The 22,106-nt window shown below is 39.8% G+C and overlaps 1 protein-coding gene across 1 annotated transcript in view; it reads left to right on the forward strand.

Moving 5' to 3' along the window:
* ZFAND3 (zinc finger AN1-type containing 3) overlaps positions 1 to 22,106 on the forward strand; it is a 269,257-nt gene that overhangs the window by 595 nt on the left and 246,556 nt on the right. The gene's annotated exons all lie outside the window — the stretch shown is intronic.

Raw genomic sequence — 22,106 nt, forward strand, 5'->3', positions numbered from 1 at the left:
GTCTGTATTCTCGTTTCGAGATATTGAATAGCTCTCTCTCTAGTGGGGTCCCCATCCGTGTGTGTTTGTGGCTTGTAGTAGTTATCACGTTATTAGTATTCAGTCATGGCCTCCTCCATGGCCGTTAGAAATTGTAGAGAATTTCCTGAAGGGAGCAGCTTCAATGCCTCTTTCTGCCCATCCCTCCAGATGTTCAGTTTAATTGAAACTAACATACCTTGTTTCTGAGCCCCCAGGTGGAATAATAGTGGCATCAGCAAAGTGGCAGGCAGGCAACTTTCTTGAATTCTTTCAAAAATTTCAGCCTTTCATAGAGTTAGCTAGCATGTAACTTAGGTCCCCTTTCAGTCTGTCATGTTTTAGGTCTGTAAAGAGCCATATACAGCCATGTATATATGAATAGCAATATAGAAGGTGTCCTGTTATCACTTTAAAAAACTTTCCCAGCAGGCCTCATGCTAGGGGTGGCCCATGTCATCTGCTGGCTAATCCTGTTTTTTAGAGGGAAACATCATTCCTCTGTGCTGGAGGAAAAATACATAACTGCCCATTTGATTCTTCTTTCACTCTCCAGGGCCATGCCTGGTAATGATGGTTCCATTATCAGTTTTTAGCAGATATATTGTGACATATGGAATGTGCTGGCTGAGACATGGACAAAAAGTGTCTTTAATATGTGTGGTGAAGATGTAGGTCTCTAAAGTTCTTATTTATAGAGTGTTCAAAGGATATGTAACTGGGTAGACTTGTGGGAGTCCACCTGAGATTTATACCTGTCTGTGACTGTACCTTCTTGGGATTTACATAATACGATTTAAGGTACTCTGGAGGAGCGGAAGGACGCATATTAAGAGTGATTTAGAGCTGTCACTATTCAATAGGCTACCTTTGATTTTATTGGAATGGCAGAATTCTAAATTAAATCCCATTTGTGAGTTATGATACAAGTCTGAACTTTGACAAATACAATGGTTCCATTGGGAGTGAACTTACAAGGCATATTGTAAATATACAGTAAATTATTTTATTTTTGATTTACTCGGCCCCTGTATTTATGCTTCATGCTTTCTATAACATGACTAAAAAAGAGTTGCTTCTATTTCCATTATGATGTGCTGGCTTCTGTGATCAGTGCTGATGTTCAAAGGCACTTGAAGGAGTTATGACAACTTCAGCTCACAGCTATTTTCATGCTGAACTTTGTATTGAGTTCAGTGTCCTATGTTTGTGACATCAGAGTATTGTAAAATCCGGTGCCTCAAATGGTGAAATGAGGCTATGAAGAAAATGGCCCTTTAAAGATGCTGCCTATATATTGATGGATATTTCTCCCCATCACATAAACACCCATCAGAATTGGGATTAATTTGCTCCCTTTCGAAGGGATTTAATTCTAGCAGTGATTCCTCCAAGGTAGGGTTGAAGTACATTGGCAGTGGAACGGTATGGAAAAGTTCACCTTCTGTATCTGTAGTGTTGCTAAACAGGGTTTTAGTTTCGCGTTCTGTCAATCTGACACCTTTCCAGAACACAAATATACTTTATCAGAGGGAAAAGAAAAGAAAAAGATTGTTTTATCAGAGGCTCAGACTTTTCCTCATTGAGTTATCAGAGGCCGACATTGTTAAGCGTCCTGTAGAGTGGTTGGCTTGTATGCATGTGTAGTTCTGATCCCTGAAGACACATGTGTCCTCATTTTCTTTGTCCTTGTTTACACTAGAAATGGTTTGCTGGTAGAGCTGTACTGCTGTAGCTATGCTGGCAAGTCCTCCTAGTGGAAATGCAGCTTATCACCAGCCTTCGGAGGAATCTTGATCCTTGTATTAGTGGACAGGCAGTAGATACTGCACATCTCACTCTTTTTTCTCTCAGAAATCTCTGGCTGTTCAATGTTCCTTGTTCCTCACTAGTCTTATTATCAAAATTTCTCTCAAGGCAACCCTTGATCCTGAATCACTGTTGTGGTAGAACAATGTATGCTAAGCCAATGGGCTAGTCTGCACTCCAGGAAGTTGGTCTTGGCTAAATATGAAAAGGTTGTAATTATTTTCATGTGGTGAAACATAGAAGTTCTGTGTAATGTTTAGTACTAGCTGTTGCCTAAAGTGAATGTTCTCTACAGTAATCCACAAACATTTGGCATGGTAAGAAAAATGTGAAAAGGAGCATAACAAATAAAGAAGAGCTTTCATGTAAAAATACTTACAGTTGGTCCTAGCACTAAAATCTGTCTTTAGGTGAACTTTGATATCAGGAGTTCAAAAACCACAGATTTTAAAAAGTGATGTGATGTACAAAAGGGGCGGGGGAGGAGGGAAGATTCCATATTTTGTTGCTGCTTTCTGATATAATATATGGAGATAGGTATATCTCATAGAACTGGAAGGGACCTCGAAAGGTCATGGAGTCCAGTCTTCTGCCTTCACTAGCAGGACCAAGTACTGATTTTGCCCCAGTTCCCTAAGTGGCCCCTTCAAGGATTGAACTCACAACCCTGGGTTTAGCAGGCCAATACTCAAACTGATGCATAAAAGTCTGAAAAGTATTTTTAAAAAACTTTTGCTTGTTTTTATATTAGAAATTTAGGGCCTGTCTAGGCTGGAAGACTCTTGTGGTGGTGTACTGGATGTTTACTAGAAAACTAGTAAAATGGTGATGATACAAGAGACTGCGGACTGAACAACTGAGGGAGAAGGGATTTTTGGTCAAACTATATATGTAAAACTTTCTTTAAACATCTATTTAAGGTCAATGATTAACTTCAATTATAAATGTTAATCTTTGTTAAAGCTCACAGTAACAATCCCTGAAAGCTCCCAGAGGCCTTCTAGCAAGACCAGACTTGACATTGCTTTTTTTCTAAGGGAGGAAAAACAAAAAATACATTTCAGTTATTCTTTATGCATCATTTAAAAAAAAATAAAAGGAACAATCCCTTTATACCCTTTAGGTCAAATGGAGCATTGGGCTGAACATTACATTTTAATTAATCATTTCAGGTATCCAAACAGACAGCCTAAATCTGCAAACCTAGTCTATAATAATCTCTTAGAACTTTGTTTACAAAAGAATTTGTACTTCCAGTATCTTCAAAATACCTTCACTACTCTTTCCTCCCATTATTATAGCATGTCATAAGCTTTGTTGAGTTTCAGGCAGTGTGAGCATTGCAACATACATTTGGGGTTTCAGTTGTACTGGACTTCTTCCATTCTTTCAATTGCTTTTTGGAATCGCAGACTACAGGTTGCATTGGTTATTTTCTTTTAGAGCTGCAGATTTCAGAAACGTATATCTTATGCCATACATACTCCAATTAAGCCATTTTTCTTGGTACCTAGAGCTGTTTTGCTCAAATTTGGGACCCAGTCCTGTTCTGGATATCACGTGGGCAGATCCCCTTTGACTTTGGAAGGGCTTTCTCTTACACAAGCACAGGAATCCATTTGTGCAGAGCTCATTGCAGGACTGGGACCTTTGTGATTAAGCAGTCACATGCAGGGTTAATATTATAAGCTGAAATACCAGTTGGACTTCTAGGAGTTGATTGTGGGGAAGGGAGAAGTCAAAGAAATAACTTGACAACTTTATTTGTGTTCTAGTGAATGTTTTTATTTCCTCTAAAGCACATACCAACACTGAAGGTATTGTATGCATTGCCTTAGAACCAGAAAAGAAGGAAATATGTTAAGAAGCATAAAACAAATGAATTCCATTCTTGAAATGGTGGCTGCCAGCAGGAAGTTGATTGAAAACACAGTATGATTAGTTTCATCCCATCTTATTTCTGGCAACTTAGAAGGGTACAGTACTCTGCCAAAGCTGATGGCAATACTGCTTTGAGAACAGGCCAGCAGGGGTTCTGTAAGATGTTACCACTTATCCTTCCTCTCACTGACACTGCCTGGATCCTATACATGACAACAAATTCAGCCCTAAGCTTTCTACTGTCCTGGGAGAATCCAGAGCTTACTTCTGAATCTGAATCTTCTCCTTGTTAGTACATTACCATACTGCTGCCACGTTAACCTGGCCCTTTTGATGATTGTCTAATATAGTATGAAGCAGTTGATCAGCAAAATATAAATTTCAGTTACATGATTAATTTCTGACTATGGATCACTGAAGCATTCCTCTTTTCTAATCAAATAAGTTGTTTCTTTTGTATTAAAAAAAGAAAATCCTCTGATTTTTAACAAAGCTCTCTCTGGCCAGTGTTTAACTTTGAGATTGAAGCTTTTTTTTTTTCTCTCTCCAAGGACCCTGGGTGATCATTTTAAAAACCTCCTCCTAATTTCAGGAGTCCACACCTGTGTCCCTCCTTACCTAACTAAAGGTGCCTTTTGTAAGCTTCATTTTGTTTTAACTGGTACCAGAACACCAAATCCTTGCAGCTTAAACCAGGCTTGAATAGACAGACCATTGTAGAAATATACACCTTTCTGTGAAAATGCTTTTCCACTGGGACGAAGGTGGTGCAATGGATTAGTGGTGTCTTTCCTGTCTGGGGCCTCAAGTTCTGGAGCAAGCCATTAGAGAATAATTTGTTGATTTGTTCTAGCTCTCATCAGAACCACCATACAGCTTGTTACAATTTGTGTTCACTGGAGTCTTCAATGAAGTCTGGACTAGAATGGCGGTGAATGCTGTAGGTCGAACTTGAGGTGCATTGGAGTAGCTGCGGGTGGATGGTGGTGCTGTGGGTCAGATGTGAGGTATATTGACACAGCTGTGGCAAGGAAGCCTACTTTAGGTCTAGCTCTAACCAAAACTGTTGTTTCCTCACACTTAATGGGGTGAATTGATTTAAATCCATAGTAAAACATAAAAGCTTAAAAATCACTGCCTTGAATCATTTGTTTTTTTTTTTTTTTTGCTTAAGTGAAAACTCATTCTCTGATAGGAGAGCCAAAACATGATTTTTAAAGAAAGGAGACAGCTTATTTTATTACAAAGGTTTATGGGGCATCTGTCAGGGGGTGCTTACAAGGCTTAAACTGGGTAATTAACATGGCTTGAGTTAGTGGTAATGATCTGGTTTTGTGTTTGTGTGTATCTGTGTGACAAATACTTGAATGTAGTATTTCTGGTTTGCTAGATATGAACTCATGAACACTGATCTCTTAGTATCTTCACATGAGTGTTTCAAAGCACTTTATAAATAAGGCCTTACAACAGTTGCTGTGAGCTAGATATTCACTTCTGTTCTTTGATTTCCGTCCATTGTCTCAGTAGCAACGATGGGGCTGAATTAAGTCTTTCCACCACTTTCTGTCTTGCACTAGCTTCATGGGTTTGTAGTTAGATATTATATTGAAATGGAGGGAGCCCTGTAAGAGAATGGGTTGATCCACTGGACTACCAGGAAGTAAAGAAAGTAAGGATGCTAAAGACACTTTAGAGAAACTAAAATTCTTCGCATCAGGTTTCGTCATAGAAGATATTGAAAATGATCAGAGACATGGGAATTTTTCAATATGAGGGGAAAATGAAACAGTTTGGGAATCTTTTATCATGTTCTCTCTTTGAACTAGAGTTATATAAAATAATGAATAATATAGAGCAAGTAAGTCATAATATAGTAAGTAATCTAGAGCAAGTAAGTCAGATGCAAGGGACATCCACTTAAATCAAAAGAGAGTACATTTTAAATTGATAAAAGTAGATACTTTTGAATACACACATCCTGTGGAATTCTTGCCACAAGGTATCGGCTTCAAGACTGAAGCAAAACTATTCCACAAGTATGTTTGTTGCTGAAGTTGAACCATTGAAGTGGAAATGGCTGGCCTATCACATAGAGCCGTATTGTGTTGAAGTAGTAAATCAGCTTTCCCAACAGAAACCTCTTCTTTATGGATATAGGAAATAACTTCTTCATTTGGACTAGTAAGTTCAGAATTAGAGAAGCAAAAATGAGAGTAGACAAAGCAAAAATGTTGAATTTGCTGTTCTAAAAAATGAACAAAAAACAGATGGCATATGAAAAATCTGGTTTAAGAAAACCCGTTGGTATGCTTGGTGAACTAGAGATCTGTTCATCTCTCCAGTTAAGCCAGAGGGTGAAAAATCCAGTCACCTAAACCATTAATTTCTCCATAATACAAGCTTTCATATAGAAAAAATTGTTGCAAAGATAATCTTCTGAATGTAAACTGACAAGGAGCAAGTCATTTTCTCTCTACTAGTTGGTGAAGCTTGGAGCAGTTTGGGAGCACTGAAGTAATTTGTCCTAGACCACCTACAGTCTTTCTTATTGGCTTCTGAATGGTGTGTATCTGGTAGTTTTTTCAGACTGTGGTAAGTTGAAAGTATTGTGACTTGAATAATGCTAACATTTGCTCCGTAGTCAGAAGTACAAAATGTTTCTGTTTTTATACCGTTTTATAAAATAGACTGTACAACTGTATAATATGTATTTCTCAAGAACCTGACAGTGGTTTTGTGCCGTAGATATGTCATACTTTAAATATTGATTCAATTGACTTAATTGGAGGTGTGTTTCAGTTCATTTCAAATTCTTCTAAAATCTTATAATAAATATAGTCCATGAGACAAAGTGTTGTCAATGTACATCTCAGTTTTAAGTAAGCATAACTTTCATAATTAAAAGGGATATTTAAGTTTATCTTCATGTTGACACCAGACTCTTTCAAATGTTTATATAAACTGTTCTGAATATGGAGCTCAAAGGATTCTAATACTGCATCCATGAAGTAATGAAAAGTGGGGACTTAAAAGCTAATTCTTCCTTAAGTCATGCCATCCTTTTGACAAAGGGAGGAGTTAGCCATAGAACACACAACGTCCGCTAGTGTCATGAAATGAGTCGGTTACATATTTTCATTGAGGAGCTTGGTTATGATTTGAATATTTTGATTGACATGGCATTGAAATTTCTCTCAGATTTAAGAATGGCTTTGAAATTAGATTATCTACAGATAAATACAAGTCTATTTTGGCAGCACTTAAATGCATATATCAGAGATAGATGTACCATGTTTTCATAAGAAAAGTCCTTTTTTCTGTTTATATTCTGAGCCTGAAGCTGCAGCGTGATTGTCTCCTATCCTCTCAAATTAGCATTTTTTGAAGATGGATTAGTTAACTAAAATAAGTACATTGGCGTACGTATTCTGCAGATGTTTTAGGAGAATGTCTTGCAATGAATAGAAGTATATAATGTTGATTGTGATCATGCGATGAGATCCTCTTTTGGACCTCAGAAAGAAGCCATGTGTTCAGATAATCTGTGGACAAGTGAACTAGTGTGACTTGTCGCCCCTCTCCCCCTTTTTTAAAAAGAAAATGGCACCCCTCCCACTTATCTTACTCAAATGTCTAAGAGGATATTCTTTTTTCTGTCAGTGCAGTATGGGCAGGGGTTACTGATAAAGAACCCTCTTATGATTTTTAGAAAAAATTATAAATGGGACTTGTGATTGTGGGGTGACAGTTGGCTTCTCCAGATGCGAAACATTCTAAAAGGTCCAGGTCTGAGTATTTCCTGATCTATTATTTATAAACAAAATGACCTGCAGGGGCCTGAGAGAATATGTGGACAAATATAGGTGGAGCCATTGCCAGTGACAAATGCAAAATGATTCTGAAAATGAAGTCTCTGTGTGGATGACTAGCACCTTATGATTTCAGGTAGAGATTTGTTTTAGGTGCCAGAGCTGACAGTGGCATCCAGTAGAATTTGAGTAGTGTCTGTAGACTCATGCAAAAACAGCCAACTACTACTACTTCAGATTTTAAAGAGATACCATCATATTAAAAAAAATCATATGGTCAGATCCTGCATTCATTGAAGTCATTGGGAATCATAGGTACACAAGAAATGTAGGATTGGTCCCATATATTGTAAACAGTCCTTTAGCTGTGTTACAAATTATGCCTTAAATGAAGAGTTTTCAAATGTTTGTAGTAAGGATTACTGTCATAATGGAGAGCTTGACTCAGATGCTTTCTCTTCCATTCACAATTGCGTGCACCACCCTCGCTTTTCTCACTGGCAATTGAATAACATCCATGTGACAACTACAGCACTTGTGAACATGGAAGAGTATGTTAGAAAAGTATTTAATTATTTTTTAGTTCCAGCAAGTATTCTGTGGACTCTTGATGTTCTGACAGTCCACAGTTTGGGAACCCCACTGCCTTAGGTTGTTAAAACAGAATCATAAGCATCCTGTTCACTTTTCGCTATTTATCCTGCTCATTTCTTGCATTCTCTTAACTTGAACACTGGAGATCAATGCAGGCAGTTAGGTTTCAAGTTCTGAGTGCTGCAGTGTTTGGATTGTAAACACTTCAGGGAAATATTTATTTGTTTTAAAAAGACTGTTTTTATTGGCATTTAAATAATTTTGAAAACATTTCTGTTGGACTTGGGTTTTATAAAAGCTTGTTTTTACAAAAAAATGTATTTTGCCCAATTTGAATGGCTTTAAATAAATACATTAATAAAAAAAGATAAAAAACACTTGTTCTATGCAGACTCTTCTGTAGAGAATAAATTGTAAACATGGTCATGTGTGCATACTGTTTGTTTTAAAGCAGTTTTAAAAAGCAACCAGGCAAACTGATAAAAAGGGCCGGGAGCATTATTTGATGACTTTTTAGTAAGAAACTGATAGAACTCCTGAATTCCATTCCCAGATTTTTAACAGACATAATCTGTGACCTTGGATGAGCTGCTTAACATCTGTGCCTTGGTTTTGTCCTTTTAAAATGGATATGTTTATCTATCATGCCACTAATGTTTGTAAAGCACGTTGAGATTCCTGAATGAAAATTGCTATAGAAGTTCAAAGTATCTTTTTATTAAAAAAAAGAAAAAAGCAGAACTAGAGTGAGAGCAGTTAGAAAAATACAGAATAGTTCTTTATCATAGAGAATCCAAAGTCCTGTCTCATTTGGCTTAATCACTAAAACAAGATCAGCTTTCACAATATGCACATATTACAGAGATTGGCCTTGTCACCATGACAGCAGTGTTTTGATCTCTAATTATATGCTGTTTGTGGAAAAATGTCTCAGAGTAAGTTACATATGTATTTTTAAAGTATGTAAAGTTGTCTTACTTACAGAGGAATCCCGCAGTATTTGATATTTTATGGTTATCGTAGCTGTTCATTAGATGCTATTTTGGTGCAAGATGTCATCAATATCATGCAATCTAGCTTGTTGGAGAATCAATTATATGTTTTGTTTAAAAAAAATTCAATTGCAGGTCATTGAAACACATTTTTAGCTTGAGAAAGGAGCTACATCTTAGGCCTGATATTGCTGATAACAGCTTGCAGGAACAGGTGTTGATTTTAATGTTAAACACAGTAATGCCTTTTATTTAAAAAATGCGCTGCTGTTACTTTTTAGCGTGCATCAAGAAAGGAAAGAAATAGCAGTGACAAAATTAGTTCACTGGGTTTTTAGGAAAACAGTTTTTTTTTTTCTTTTTTTTTCTCTTTTTAACCCAGAAGATCTTAGTACAGATTTGGACCATCGTGGAAAACTTCATCCAGTCTTTACATCTGGATGCTAAGTAATGTAACAAAGCCAGACAATCTTCTCCCCCCCCCCATCCCACTCAGTTTCTAAAGATTGGTGTGTGTTAACACCCATGTTGATTTATTAATGACTTTTGGTTTTTAATTGGTAGTACTTTAACAATGGTCGGTACCAGAAAATAACTTTCTGATTTTAGTTTGGTACAGCTTTAATAGAGCATCCATCAGTTTTACATCCAGTGGTTTCCTTTTTAGAATTGATCTTGAGTCCATGCTACATTGAAAGAGCAAGTGTCTTTTTGAGCCCTTCCCATAAAAAGTTTTCTCCAGTATCAGTGTTGGATCCTGTGTCAATCTTTGTTGTTCAAAATTTGTATAGGAAAATCTTGTTCTAGAAAAGTTTTGAAACCTATTCAGTCTCTTTCAGAAGACTGAAAAACTGGTCGTTGCTTGGGGTTCCTGAAATCTTTTCAAACATGGAATGAGTAGTTGATTTTGGTATAATTAATGCAGGGCATTTATGATGGATCAAAATATGCTTAGGAGTCTCCCTATATGCTAACTTGTCATTTTTAAATGTTGTGTAGAAAACAATTTATAATTACACTTGAAATCTTCCTGTATTTTTGCTGAATAGTGGGGTTCTGCATTTAATACTTATGTAGAAAATAACTGAAATTGCCTTAGAAATAATTCAGTTAATATGATGCAAGTTGACTCCTTTTTAGTTTGCAAGATAACTTTCCAAGTCTCATAATTCCCTGTGGGAGGAAGATGGAATTTTTTTAATGCTTGTGATTTCTCTTATTTTCTGATAGCATGCTCTTCTGTTTATTTAGATGGGTGCTAGATGTAGGCAGTGTGCCATTTGATGCTTGCTAAACAGTTCTTTTGTTTCTTTTGCAAGTACTGGTAGTTTCTATTAGTTGAATAGCGGTATCACTTTTGAACACCAGGCCTATCTCCTTTTAATTTTCAACCTGTGTACCACACCCACAAGTGTGAATGTGCTGTAGAAACAGTAGGGTTTTTTGTTCCCTTCTCCATATATCACAAGAGATTGGTGGCTGTAGGCCAGTTAGAATAAGAGTAATTGAATGTACATGTCACCCAAACATTTTACTTGGGCATGTCTGGGCACAGGAATCTGAGACTGCAGCAAACTAATGCTTGCTTATGCTAATGCTGCTCTTTGGCATTGTTCTTCGTTGCCAAAATATCACTTGCTGTTGAAAATCTGAGCAGTAAGGGATCTAGTAATATCGAGTCAGATTTCTCCAACTTACCCTGTTTCCCTTCTTCAGTTTTAGAATATCCCTCACTTGACTGAAGGATCTGGAAGCTCCTATGAAACTTAAAAGGGAGGAATGAGCTTGCGTTAGTGGCTAGACCAGAGGGCTGGGTATATTCTTGGCTCCGACACTGATTTGTAACATGACTGTGGGAAAGTTATTTAACTTCTGCCTCCATTTCTCCATTCTTCCATTTCTACGACTCTGTCATAAATGCAGAGCAGAAGAGCAAGAACTGTCTGCATTACATATCTGCAAGTCTCAGAAGGTTTTACAGCACTCCATGATGAAGATAGGATCCTATTATTCTGTGCTATAATATCTCATTTTACTGTTTGTGTTCTCATGTGAGTAATACAGGCAAGGCTAGAGAGAGCTGCCAGGTAAAGAGTGAGCACTTCCTGTCCTGCCACAATGATTTGCAAGGACAAGTTCGAAGAGTAAAAGGAAGAGACAATTCAGTGTGTGTCATTGTACAGTAAACCACTCTGACTTCATTCTTTCAGAATAAATTAAAATATTTAAAATACCAACTTCTATCCTTATAACAATAACTCCAGATTCATGGTTTAGAAACTCGGTTGCCTGATGACGTCATTTAAAAAAGTCAATCGGCTGAAGCTTTACATACCATCCCTAACCGCCTTACATTAACAAAAATCCCTCTTCTGTTCTAGGATATCTTTTATATTTAAACTTCAGTCATTTACAGGTACATCTCTAATTTAAATTATACAGTGCCACCAAAAAACATTGGTATGGAAAGGAAACAACCATAAGTTCAATAATAATAATAATAATAGTCTGCCAAATGGCATTGGGGCTATAGCTGAGCAGTTCTGGTATTAGTACCCTTGCTTACACTGTGGGGTGGAGGTGCAGCATTACGCCTTATGGCATGCATGCGCTGTGATGGGGCAAGGCCAGATGGCTACAGTAAAGTACTGAGGAACAGGTATGTTAGCCCCAGGCTAAACAAATCCCTAGTACCATGGTAACCAAATGGTATTGCTCTAGGTTAATCAAGGCACCTGGGGCCAATTAAGATAGCTGCATTGATTAGAACACCTGCAGCCAATCAAGGCAGGCTAATCAGGGCACCTGGGTTTAAAAAGGAGCTCACTCCAGTCAGGCAGGGAGGAGCCAGAGGAGAGGAAGTGCATGTGAGGAGCTGGGAGCAAGAGGCGCAAGGAGCTGAGACTGAGAGGGTGTGCTACTGGAGGACTGAGGAATTATCAGACAATCAAGCATTATCAGACACCAGGAGGAAGGTCCTGTGGTGAGGATAAAGAAGGTGTTTGGAGGAGGCCATGGGGAAGTAGCCCACTGAGTTGTAGCTGTCATGCAGCTGTTACAGGAGGCACTATAGACAGCTGCAATCCACAGGGTCCTGGGCTGGAACCTAGAGTAGAGGGCGGGCCCGGGTTCCCCCAAACCTCGCAACTCCTGATCAGATGCAGGAGGAGTTGACCCAGACTGTGGGGGAACAGAGGGGAAGATCACTGAGGTGAGCAAATCCGCCAATAAGCACAGGACCCGCCAAGGTAAAGGAGGAACTTTGTCACAGCGCATATAAACAGGCAACTGAATTACTGGGATCTTATTGTAGTGAGAGGTCCTGTTGACATCATAAAATCCTCTCTTTGGTGGCTCATAATTTTCTCTCTTTCCTATTAGGGACTGAAAATTATTATGCCTCATTTCAGACCCAAAACTGTATTTAGACAAACTTATGCAAATATATATAAAAGTTTTCCATTCTAAAGTGTTCACTCTCTTGTACTCTAGCAACTTGAATAGTTTCATTTTTGAAAATCCATATTCTATATTTATGGCCTTCAGTGTATACAACCTTTGCAGAGTTTGAAATAACTAACACATTTTTAAAAATGGTCACTAATGTTGGTTGCTTGTTCTTTAGAGCCCAGTTTAACGCTGAGGGCCTCATTTCAAAGGTGCTTAGCATGCACAGCTCTCATTGACTTCAGTTGGAGTTGTGAATACTCAGCACTTTTGAAACTCAGATCTGAGATGTCTCAAGTTTAACATTCAAAATCCATGGTCTCTACTGACATTTTACCCTTTTAAATAAGCATGTTCCTCTCCGGAAGTGTGCAGCCAAACAATGTAAAGATGGACCAGTCACGCTTTACCTAACAGGTCTGTCATGGCCCAGATGTTCCCTGCACTCCCCATCAATGCCAGCACTCATTGACGGTTATTTTTTGAATAGGCAATAATTGCATACATTAAGTTCAAGAATACCTTGCCCTGAGGTTTTTGCACCTTTTGAGGATGTGCACAATTTGAAATAGAGGACCACAGGCATCCAATGGCAAGCCACCAGGCCCGACTTGTCCCCTCTGCCTTTGGACAACAAAGGGAACATGGTTTAGGACTCTATTTCCCCCTTCCCCTCGATTTCTTACGTAAGTATCTGTTTCAAACATTTACATTTTGGTGCGTGCATGCCCAAAATGTTGAACTGGTTAATTTAGTAATTCCTCCCCTAATGACCTGTTAGCTGGTGGCTCTACTAAAAACTGCATGGAGGAAAGATGCGCTTCTTCCTTTCTCTGGGCGAAACTTTGACTTTAGCTTTGGGTACTTTGCTGGTACAGCAGCAGATTTTCTTTCCGTTAAAGAAAATGGAATGCAAGAAATAAATATTAGATCTCACCTGAGAGTAAAATCTAAGACCATTAGAAATGTTTCCATTACTTTTAAAATGCCAAAAGAAATAGGAGAGACAAGGTAGGTAAGGTAATATATTTATTTATCTGGGTACCAACATAGTTACAACACCACAGTAAATAGAAATAATCTCTGAGCAGTATTGTGGTACTATATAAGAACCTGAAGGGGAAATTGACTAGTCTCTCTTCTGCATCCCTCGACTTGAATAGTGGAAGTAAATAGCATAGTGAAAAGTAACAATATTAATATAATTTCACTTTTAATAATTTGTCCCTTATTCTTATGATCCTGAAATCACCTGAGCTTCTCATCTGAGTAAAGTTAATCACCTGCATAAGGGTTTGTAGCATTGGACCCTATGACTGTCTCTCTGTCCTGGCCTTGATTTCTGTGATTTTTAGTATTGGTCTGTCTCCCTGGTCAGCCCACTACTGAACAAGGCTCCCCTGTGATTTTCTTGTTCAAGTTTGACTCTATCTGCTAGTGGAGTCTGGTTTCTTAAATAGTTTTAATCATTTCTTAAAATTATTTTGACTGTTCTCATTTCTTACAACAAACCAATTCATATTTTTAAAAGGTATATTCATGATGACATATTTAAATTACTCAAAGCATTTTTTGTCTTGGAGAAAAAACTACCCTGAGATAACCTTTATCTCAAGGTGACTTCTCCTGACCGTCTGCAGAAACAGCAACTGGCCAACCTAAATATATGCAGTGTTTGAGTTAATTTTGCTATGGGAAGCTTAACCTTTGAATTTCCGAAGTAGTATTAAGTTCACTTCTCAACCTTAATGTTTCATTAACATTGGTGTTTTTTACTGCATTTGTGATGGTGTCAGGTGGTGGGTCTGACTGCAGTGACAAGGTGCGAATGAAATTTTAAAAAGCCCTCTGCTATTTTGATGCTTTCCTTCCTCACTGCTTGTTTTATATGTGCTCTTGACTTGTGAACATCTAGACCGTGTATACTTCTGTAAACCATATACTGTTTAAACAAAGCATGGATGGGGGTGGGGCGGGGGAAAGAAGAGTGGTGAGAGAAAATGAAGAACTGAGCTTGTTTCCTTTTCTGGTTTTTGGGTCACTTGACTTGGGACCTGACTAAATATACACAGTCAGGTGACCACCTTTATATTATAGCTATATAACATGTTGAGCTGATTACTTTTGTGTGGGTTTAGCTAGTATTCTGCAATGATGTATATTAAGATTTGCTTTTGAAATAGTGCAGTAATTGGAAACCTAAACTGGACAGAATTAGGCCAGATGAAGGCTTTAGGTATTTGCAGTGGGTGCTTTAAATCTACTGCTGCCTGACAGGCAGACACTGGTGGATTTTATTATAATTTTCAACTTTATTTTTCAGTATTTTCAGCTCATGTAGCTGAAATATCATTAAATTCTTGAAGCTACTGACAATGGAAATTGATTTGGCTACCTTACTGGTATAGAGGTTTCTTTTTAATGCCGTCACCTCAGTTTGCTGATTTGCTAATCAGTTTCTGGCTTTGGTTAGAATACTATTGTAGGCTTTAATTTAGGATACATAACTGTAGTTCAGCTGTAACTAGCTTTTGTAACTGAAAATAGTTAGATTTTGCACGTTATGGAGAACCTTAATTTCTTTATAATTACTGATCAAGGATCATCATTGCAAAAAAGAAATGGCCTGTATACAAGCTGTCATTGTTTAGATTGATCGGGTGTAATTGATGATCATTATAATAATACATCAGAATGTTCATGTACAATGATCAATTTTCAGGAAGAAAACAGCCATTTTTGTAAGAAGTTTCTGCAGTTGAGACCTAGTTTTGATGAAATAAGCCATTCTGATAGCATTTCTGCTGATATAGTTGTCATTTAAAAGAACACCCTGTGATCAGTTTTGGTTTTCAATTTTTTAAGCATAAAACTTAAGACATTTTAATCAGTAAGGCTTCAGTAAATGAATGTGCCATAGATACTTGTATTGCTGATGATTAGCAGTTGTCTCTGTCTCAATCCTACTATGCAAAAATGGAGCACCAGAGGGTTAGGGCAGGGGTGACCAACCTGAGCCTGAGAAGGGGCCAAAATTTACTAATGAACATTGCCAAAGAGCCACAGTAATATGTCAGCAGCCCCCCATCCACTACCGCCCCCAGCACCTCCCACCCACTGGCACTCTTGCCAATCAGTGCCTCACCCTCCCTCCTGCCCCCCACAATCAGCTGTTTTTCAGTGCACAGGAGGCTCTGGTGGGGAGGAGGGAGGGGAGAGGGCATGGTAGGCCAAGGGGAGGGGGCAGAGGCCTTAGGGGAAGGGGCGGAGTGGTGGCAGGACCTGGGACAGAGCTGGGGGTTGAGCAGTGAGCACCCTGCAGCACATTGGAAAGTTAGTATCTGTCGCTCCAGCCTCGGAGTCAGTGCCTATGCAAGGAGCCATACGTTAACCTCTGAAGAGCCGCATGTGGCTCCGGAGCCACGGGTTGGCCACTCCTGGGTTAGTCCTTGGGAGAGGGGGATGAAGATTGTACTGGCATTTATTAGCTAAAAAATTAGTAATGCTTTCCTTCATCCTGCTGGGCCTTTCTGTCTCTCACATATTTTGTACAATTATTTTGCTTGCTAGCTGGACAGACCACCACACTTAGCTGAAAATGTAGGTATTCATATGTCTCTGACAACATCTTGTTTCCATTAGTGTCATGTGGCACAATTTGTCACACATCAGACTCTGGATCTAAAAACATTCTCATGGTGAAAGTTGTCTTTAGGGCAAGATGTCATAGGCTGAGCTGGCAGCTCCACCTGTAGTTAAAATTGTATTAAGTACATATTGATTCTATCTGTGTTAAATGCAAACAATTTTGAAAAAATGTAACCCCCCCCCCCATAACACGACTAAACCATCTCATGTAAAGTTCAAGCTGATGAAGACTCATCCAGGAGGGCATTTGAGACAGGCTGAGATGTGGGATTGAATGGAGGGAAAAGAAACCACAGCCAATCTTCCTTCTAATCATTTTTTTATTAATATTTTTATGTAGCATCTAGTAAGTGTCAAAATGTTGCACAGAGACTGTCATTCATGACCTAAAAATATAAGGAAGTTTTTAAGGCAAGCTTGTGATGGGCTAGTCACTCAGTTCCAAGAGATGAGTCATCACCAACGAAAGAATATCTTTCCCACTTCCAGCACATTCTGCAGTTATGGAGGTTTGAGGCAGGCAGGATAAAGAAAGGGCCTCAACTAGTGTGAGCAGGCGGAATAGCTGTTTTGAAGTGAGAGGTCGGAAAGTACAAGTTCAAGAGGATTTGATACTAATATATTTGTTCAGCCTATGGGAATTGCAATCTTCAAGCTTTGGTGATGGCAAAACTATGATTGACATCTTCATTATTTAGATTTGATTTAATAGGATGCCATATGCTGACAGGTTCTAAAAACACTTAGCCAAGGGAACCCAGTTGTGTGTGGACACTCTGTCCTCTACAGAATGGAGAAATAAACAACTTTGAAAAGTTATGGGTGAATTGCAGGTCTTGTCTGTTTAAACTTAAGTCATTATAGCTGCTCCTTCTTATTAAAATGGACCATTATTTTGAAATAACTTCTTCTCTGATGCAGGAGAGATCCTTTAGTTTGCAACTCTAGCATATCGCAGAAGATAGATTAGGTTGTTAAAAAGCAATGGTTTCTCCTCTGTGCTAACAAAGTTCCATGTAGCTCGAATAATAGCATTCTATATGAGGTAATAGAACAGGGGCTCATTTTTGTTTATTACTGTTTATGATCACTCTGTGCATGGTTACAATGTCTTTGACTATGCTTTTCTTCACAAATGCATAAACTAATCTGAGAGAGGAGCCTTGTTGTTCACTCTGCATGTAAATGGGTGTGATGTCCCACTTTGCCTTGATTTCCCCATGTGTGAATATTGGATGAAATAAGCACAGTAATTGGACTTAACCCCTCCATTCTCAGTGAGGTAAGATAAGTAAAAAGCAAAGAAGATAATGTTCTGGCCTGTCTCTACAGTTTCTCTGTGGTCTCCCAAAGTAGATCTATGATGAAAGCAGCAAAATGGCTTGTATAAGATGCTGCCATGATTCCCTTATTTTTAGTGCATATTGTGAAGTTAGACTGATAACTGTAAAATATTTTATATTATGAGCTACATCACAAAAATAGTCATACTAATACAGTGATAACTTTGAACGCTGAAATTTGTACTTAGTGCTTTCATCCAGAGCACAGAAGCTAGAGAAAACAAAGTACTAACCCGTAAAAAGCTGTAGTCCCTTGCCTGTCAGTGGATGAAGGACTGTTGCCTCACTAAACCAGGAGTTCTCAAACTTCACTGCACCATGACCCACTTCTGAAAACAAAAATTACTTCACAACCCCGGGGGGGGGGGGCAAAGTCTGAGCTTGTCCAAGTCCCTCCATCCTGGGCAGGGGGGAGGGGAAAGCAAAGCCCATGGGCTTCAGCCCCAGGTGGGGGGCCTGTAACCTGAGCCCCACCACCCAGGGTTGAAGCCCTCAGGCTTTGGCTTGAGCCCCAGGCCCTAGCAAGTTTGTCAGCCCTGGCAACCCCATTAAAATGAGGTCGTGACTCTCTTTGGGGTCCCGACCCATAGTTTGAGAACTGCCACTCTAAACATTTCAAATAAGTTGACTTTAAAGAAAGCGTACATGCTGACTTACTAGTCACATTTTATATAGTTCAGTGTGTCTGAAGCCACTTGAAATATAATCACCTGCATTGTGGGAATGTGGCAACTACAGAGAGGGGCTAGATAGACCAGAATGCGCTTAGCCTTGGTATCCTGCCCTGATTCTGTGTCTGACACCCATTACAGAAAGTACCGTCAGATCTCCCCTTTGTGCTGTGCTGTGCTGTTGGATTCGTTTTGCTGCAGAATGAAAAGTGCTACCTACTGAAATGCCAGCATCAATCACTTCCTGTAGCAATTACAGTCTATGTTGGAGGTCTCTCGCATGAATACTGGTTACATTAATGCTTTGTATGTAGAGATCTCTCTTGGCCAAATGTGATTAAGAGCATCACAGATTTGCATAGTATACAGGATTAATTTAGAATCTTGCACAAAAAAATGTGGGGGAAGGCAGGGAAAAAGTTTACAATAAGATTATGTAGTTACTCAGTAAGGCACATAAATGTTTTGATTGTTAATTTAATTTGGTTACCTTTTCTCTTCTCATTTCTTGGGAGAATGCTGGGTCCTCTCACTTGTGTCAGACAATAAAACCTCTATTTCAAGGCCATGCATTTCAGGTGACCTAGTTCACTTCATGATCTCTCTGTCCTCTAACAATCAAATTTCAGATCTTGTGTATTTACATAAAGCTTAGGGACAAATTTTAAACAGGCAGTGTCAAGTGGCTAGGCCCAAAATTGTATCTGCTTCATAAATATGCAGATAATCCTAATATTTCTACAATAACTTTTAAAAGTTCTCATATGCTGTGTTTTTTCAAAAAGCCACAACACATGTGAGCAGCGCTACCATGACAAACGAGTGTTCATGTGCAGTATGGGAAATGAGGACTGCTTTGGAAGAGATTTCATTTTTAGATTTCTAAGTTGCCCTAAGCTGTGAAGGGGCGGAGATGTGTTAGATCTTCTCAGAGAGATCCTTGATAGTTTTATTTTTGTAAAGAAAAGTTCTAGTGGAGTTTGCTTAGTTCAGGAGGCTAAGCTTTTGTATTTGTCTTGGTGAATTTTTGGCAGAAAATACTATAGGATGCTTAAAATGAAAAGGAAGGGTGATATATTATAGAAGGATCTGAAATAAAAGCAAATGAAATTTGTGGATTTAGACCATGGCCATGAATATAATTTCCTCAAAGGGACACTGGTTATGTCAGTGGTCCCCAACTTTTTCCGGGTGGCGGGTGCCGGACGACGATCCACCGAAGATCATGGCTGGCGGACAAGCATCCGCCGAAATGCTGCCAAGAAGCGGCAACGTCAAGAGGCATCGCCGCCGAAGTAGCGTCATTAAGAGGCATCGCCACCGAAAATCAGTGGCATTTCGGCAGTGGCGCCTCTTGGTGATGCTGCTTTTTGGCAGCATTTCAGTGGATGCTTGTCCGCTGGCCAGTACGTGGGTGCATGTAGATGCCCCGGCGGGCACCATGGCACCCGCGGTCACCGCATTGGGGACCACTGGGTTATATCATAGATGTTAAACCAGTTTTCTTAGTAGCTGTTCAGCACACTTGAGTATTAAAACTGAAAACTAAAAAGAAAATATAACATTTCACCATGTAAGTTGCTTACAATTTGCATGGCTCTTCACTTAGACAATGAAAATAGATTAGGCTAACCAGTTTTACTTAGGTTCAGCCAATTTAACACAGAAGTTTTCATGCCTTATCACAGCACTACACTATTTGGGTTTTAAAAACTAGTGGAGAATAGATATTTAACAAACTGTTTCTCACTGGAATTAAATAACAGTCATGAACACTTCTGTTGGCTTTACTGTATTTTACTACTTGTTTAGTGGTGTCCATGTGTGCTATGTAGATTAAAATCTAAGGTAAAAGCTTTTTTTCAGTGAAAACTCAATTTTGCTAAACCTAAACTTGGAGCAAAGTTTACCTGAAAACAACCATATAAAAACTGTGCTATTTTTTTATTTTACAGGGAGCCAACGGTCTTCTAAAACTAGAAAAATTATGTATCATATAGAAGTTGTGACGTTGTCAAGTATATTAATAATTCAAAGTGTTCTGCATAGAACTGCTCAAAATGCTAAAATGGAGTAGCTACCGAAAGTAATTGGATATGGGAGGAGTAATTTGGTACAAATAATCAAGGAAGTATCTGAGCTGAGCATGCATATGAATTTGGCCACAGCAGTTCAGCAATAAGGTCAGGAAAAACATATGAGATTTGAAAACTGAATGAGTGATTTTTATAACAAGTTTAGAGACATTTCTGTGAGTGGAAAGCTTGTTAAACAAAGGTTGGTAGATACTTCTTACAGAGAATGGTCACAGCATGTCTAGTTCCAGGTGGTGGGTGATGCAAGAATGCTCTGCATTTGGTATGATATTGCTTGTCACCCCCAGTGAAACAAACTCTGGATCCAGGGGGACATTTTGACATGCTGTGCAGTTTTGGGGCAGTGGTTGTAAATGGTGGATAGTTTCCACAGGAAATGTTTTAAGGAGAGGCAGTCCTGTCAGCAGGCACCATTGGGTTTGGGTTAATTGTGAAAAGAGGGTAAATCGGTTGAGAAAAGAGAGGATCCATCCCAATCTTCTAGATATGTAAAGCTGAAGAAAGGTGAGGATGAGATATAACTGCACCCAGAAATCGCAGGGAGATCCTATCCCAGCAAGGCAATTTGAAGGTGATTAGGACAGCATTGTTAAGCTTTTCTGAAGAATGCCAAATGATGATTGTTTAGGATATGTGAGTAGGGCCTATATATTATATCTTCTGTCCAGCGCCCACAACAATTGGGGGTAGATTTTGGGACATAAAAGCTGTCAGATTTTTTTCTCTCCTTTCTTCTTTCCAGCCATTCTTCAGAGAATGGACTCAGGAAGTTGTATATAGTTGGGTAGCACTGTAGGGAGCCACTGCATATAGACTTATTCTTTCCCCCACAACTGCTACTTCATCCAACACTGGATTAGCTGGATCTCTCTTTTAAAATGATCAGCCATAATATATTATCTTTTTGCCATTAGATTTCAGAGTTGATTTTGAATTGATGAATGGGGCAAGTCCTGGAGGATGGGTAGGGTTGCCAGGTGTCCGGTTTTCGAATGGAACACCTGGTCAAAAAGGGACCCTGATGGCTCCGGTCTAAGTCTGATCAGTGGCGCAGTGCTCCTGGAAGTGTCTGGCATGTCTCTGCAAACCCTAGGCACAGGACTATCAGGGAAGGTCTGCACATTGGCTCCGCAGTGCCCATTGGCTGGGAACCTCAGCCAGTGAGAGCTGCGTGGGCAGTGCCTGCAGGTATGGGCACTGCATCTGGCTCCCCCTGCGCCTAGGAGCCGGACATGCTAGTCGCTTTTGGGAGCCACATGGAGCCAGGGCAAATAGGGAGCCTGCCTTAGCCCCACTGTGCCATGGACCGGGAGCTGCCTGAGGTAAGCGCCGCCCAGCTGAGGCCCACACCCCAAACCCCCTCTCATATCCCAACCCCTTGCCCCAGGTCAGAACCCCATCCTAGAGCATGCACCACACCCCCCTCCTCCATCCCTGCCCCAGCCCTTAGCCCCCTCTCACACCCAAACTCCCTCCTGGAGCCTGCACCCCAACCACCTTTCCCAGCCGTGAGCCCTCTCCCAGCCCCAAATCCGTCATCCCTGGCTCCACCCCAGAACCTGCACCTCTTGTCCCAGCCCTGAGCCCACTGCTGCACTCCAAACTCCTTGGCTCCAGCCTGGAGCCCCCTCCTGCATCCCAAAGGCCTCATCCCTGGCCCCACTCCAGAGTCTGCAGCCCAGGCCTCAACACCTCCCACACCCCAACCCTCTGCTCCAGCCCAGTGAAAGTGAGTGAGGCTGGAGGAGAGCGAGTGATGGCGAGGAGAGGGGAAATGGGGGGGGGGGCGCCTCGGGGC

The sequence above is a fragment of the Gopherus evgoodei genome, chromosome 3, assembly GCF_007399415.2.
Source record: "Gopherus evgoodei ecotype Sinaloan lineage chromosome 3, rGopEvg1_v1.p, whole genome shotgun sequence".
Classification (NCBI taxonomy): Eukaryota; Metazoa; Chordata; order Testudines; family Testudinidae; genus Gopherus; species Gopherus evgoodei.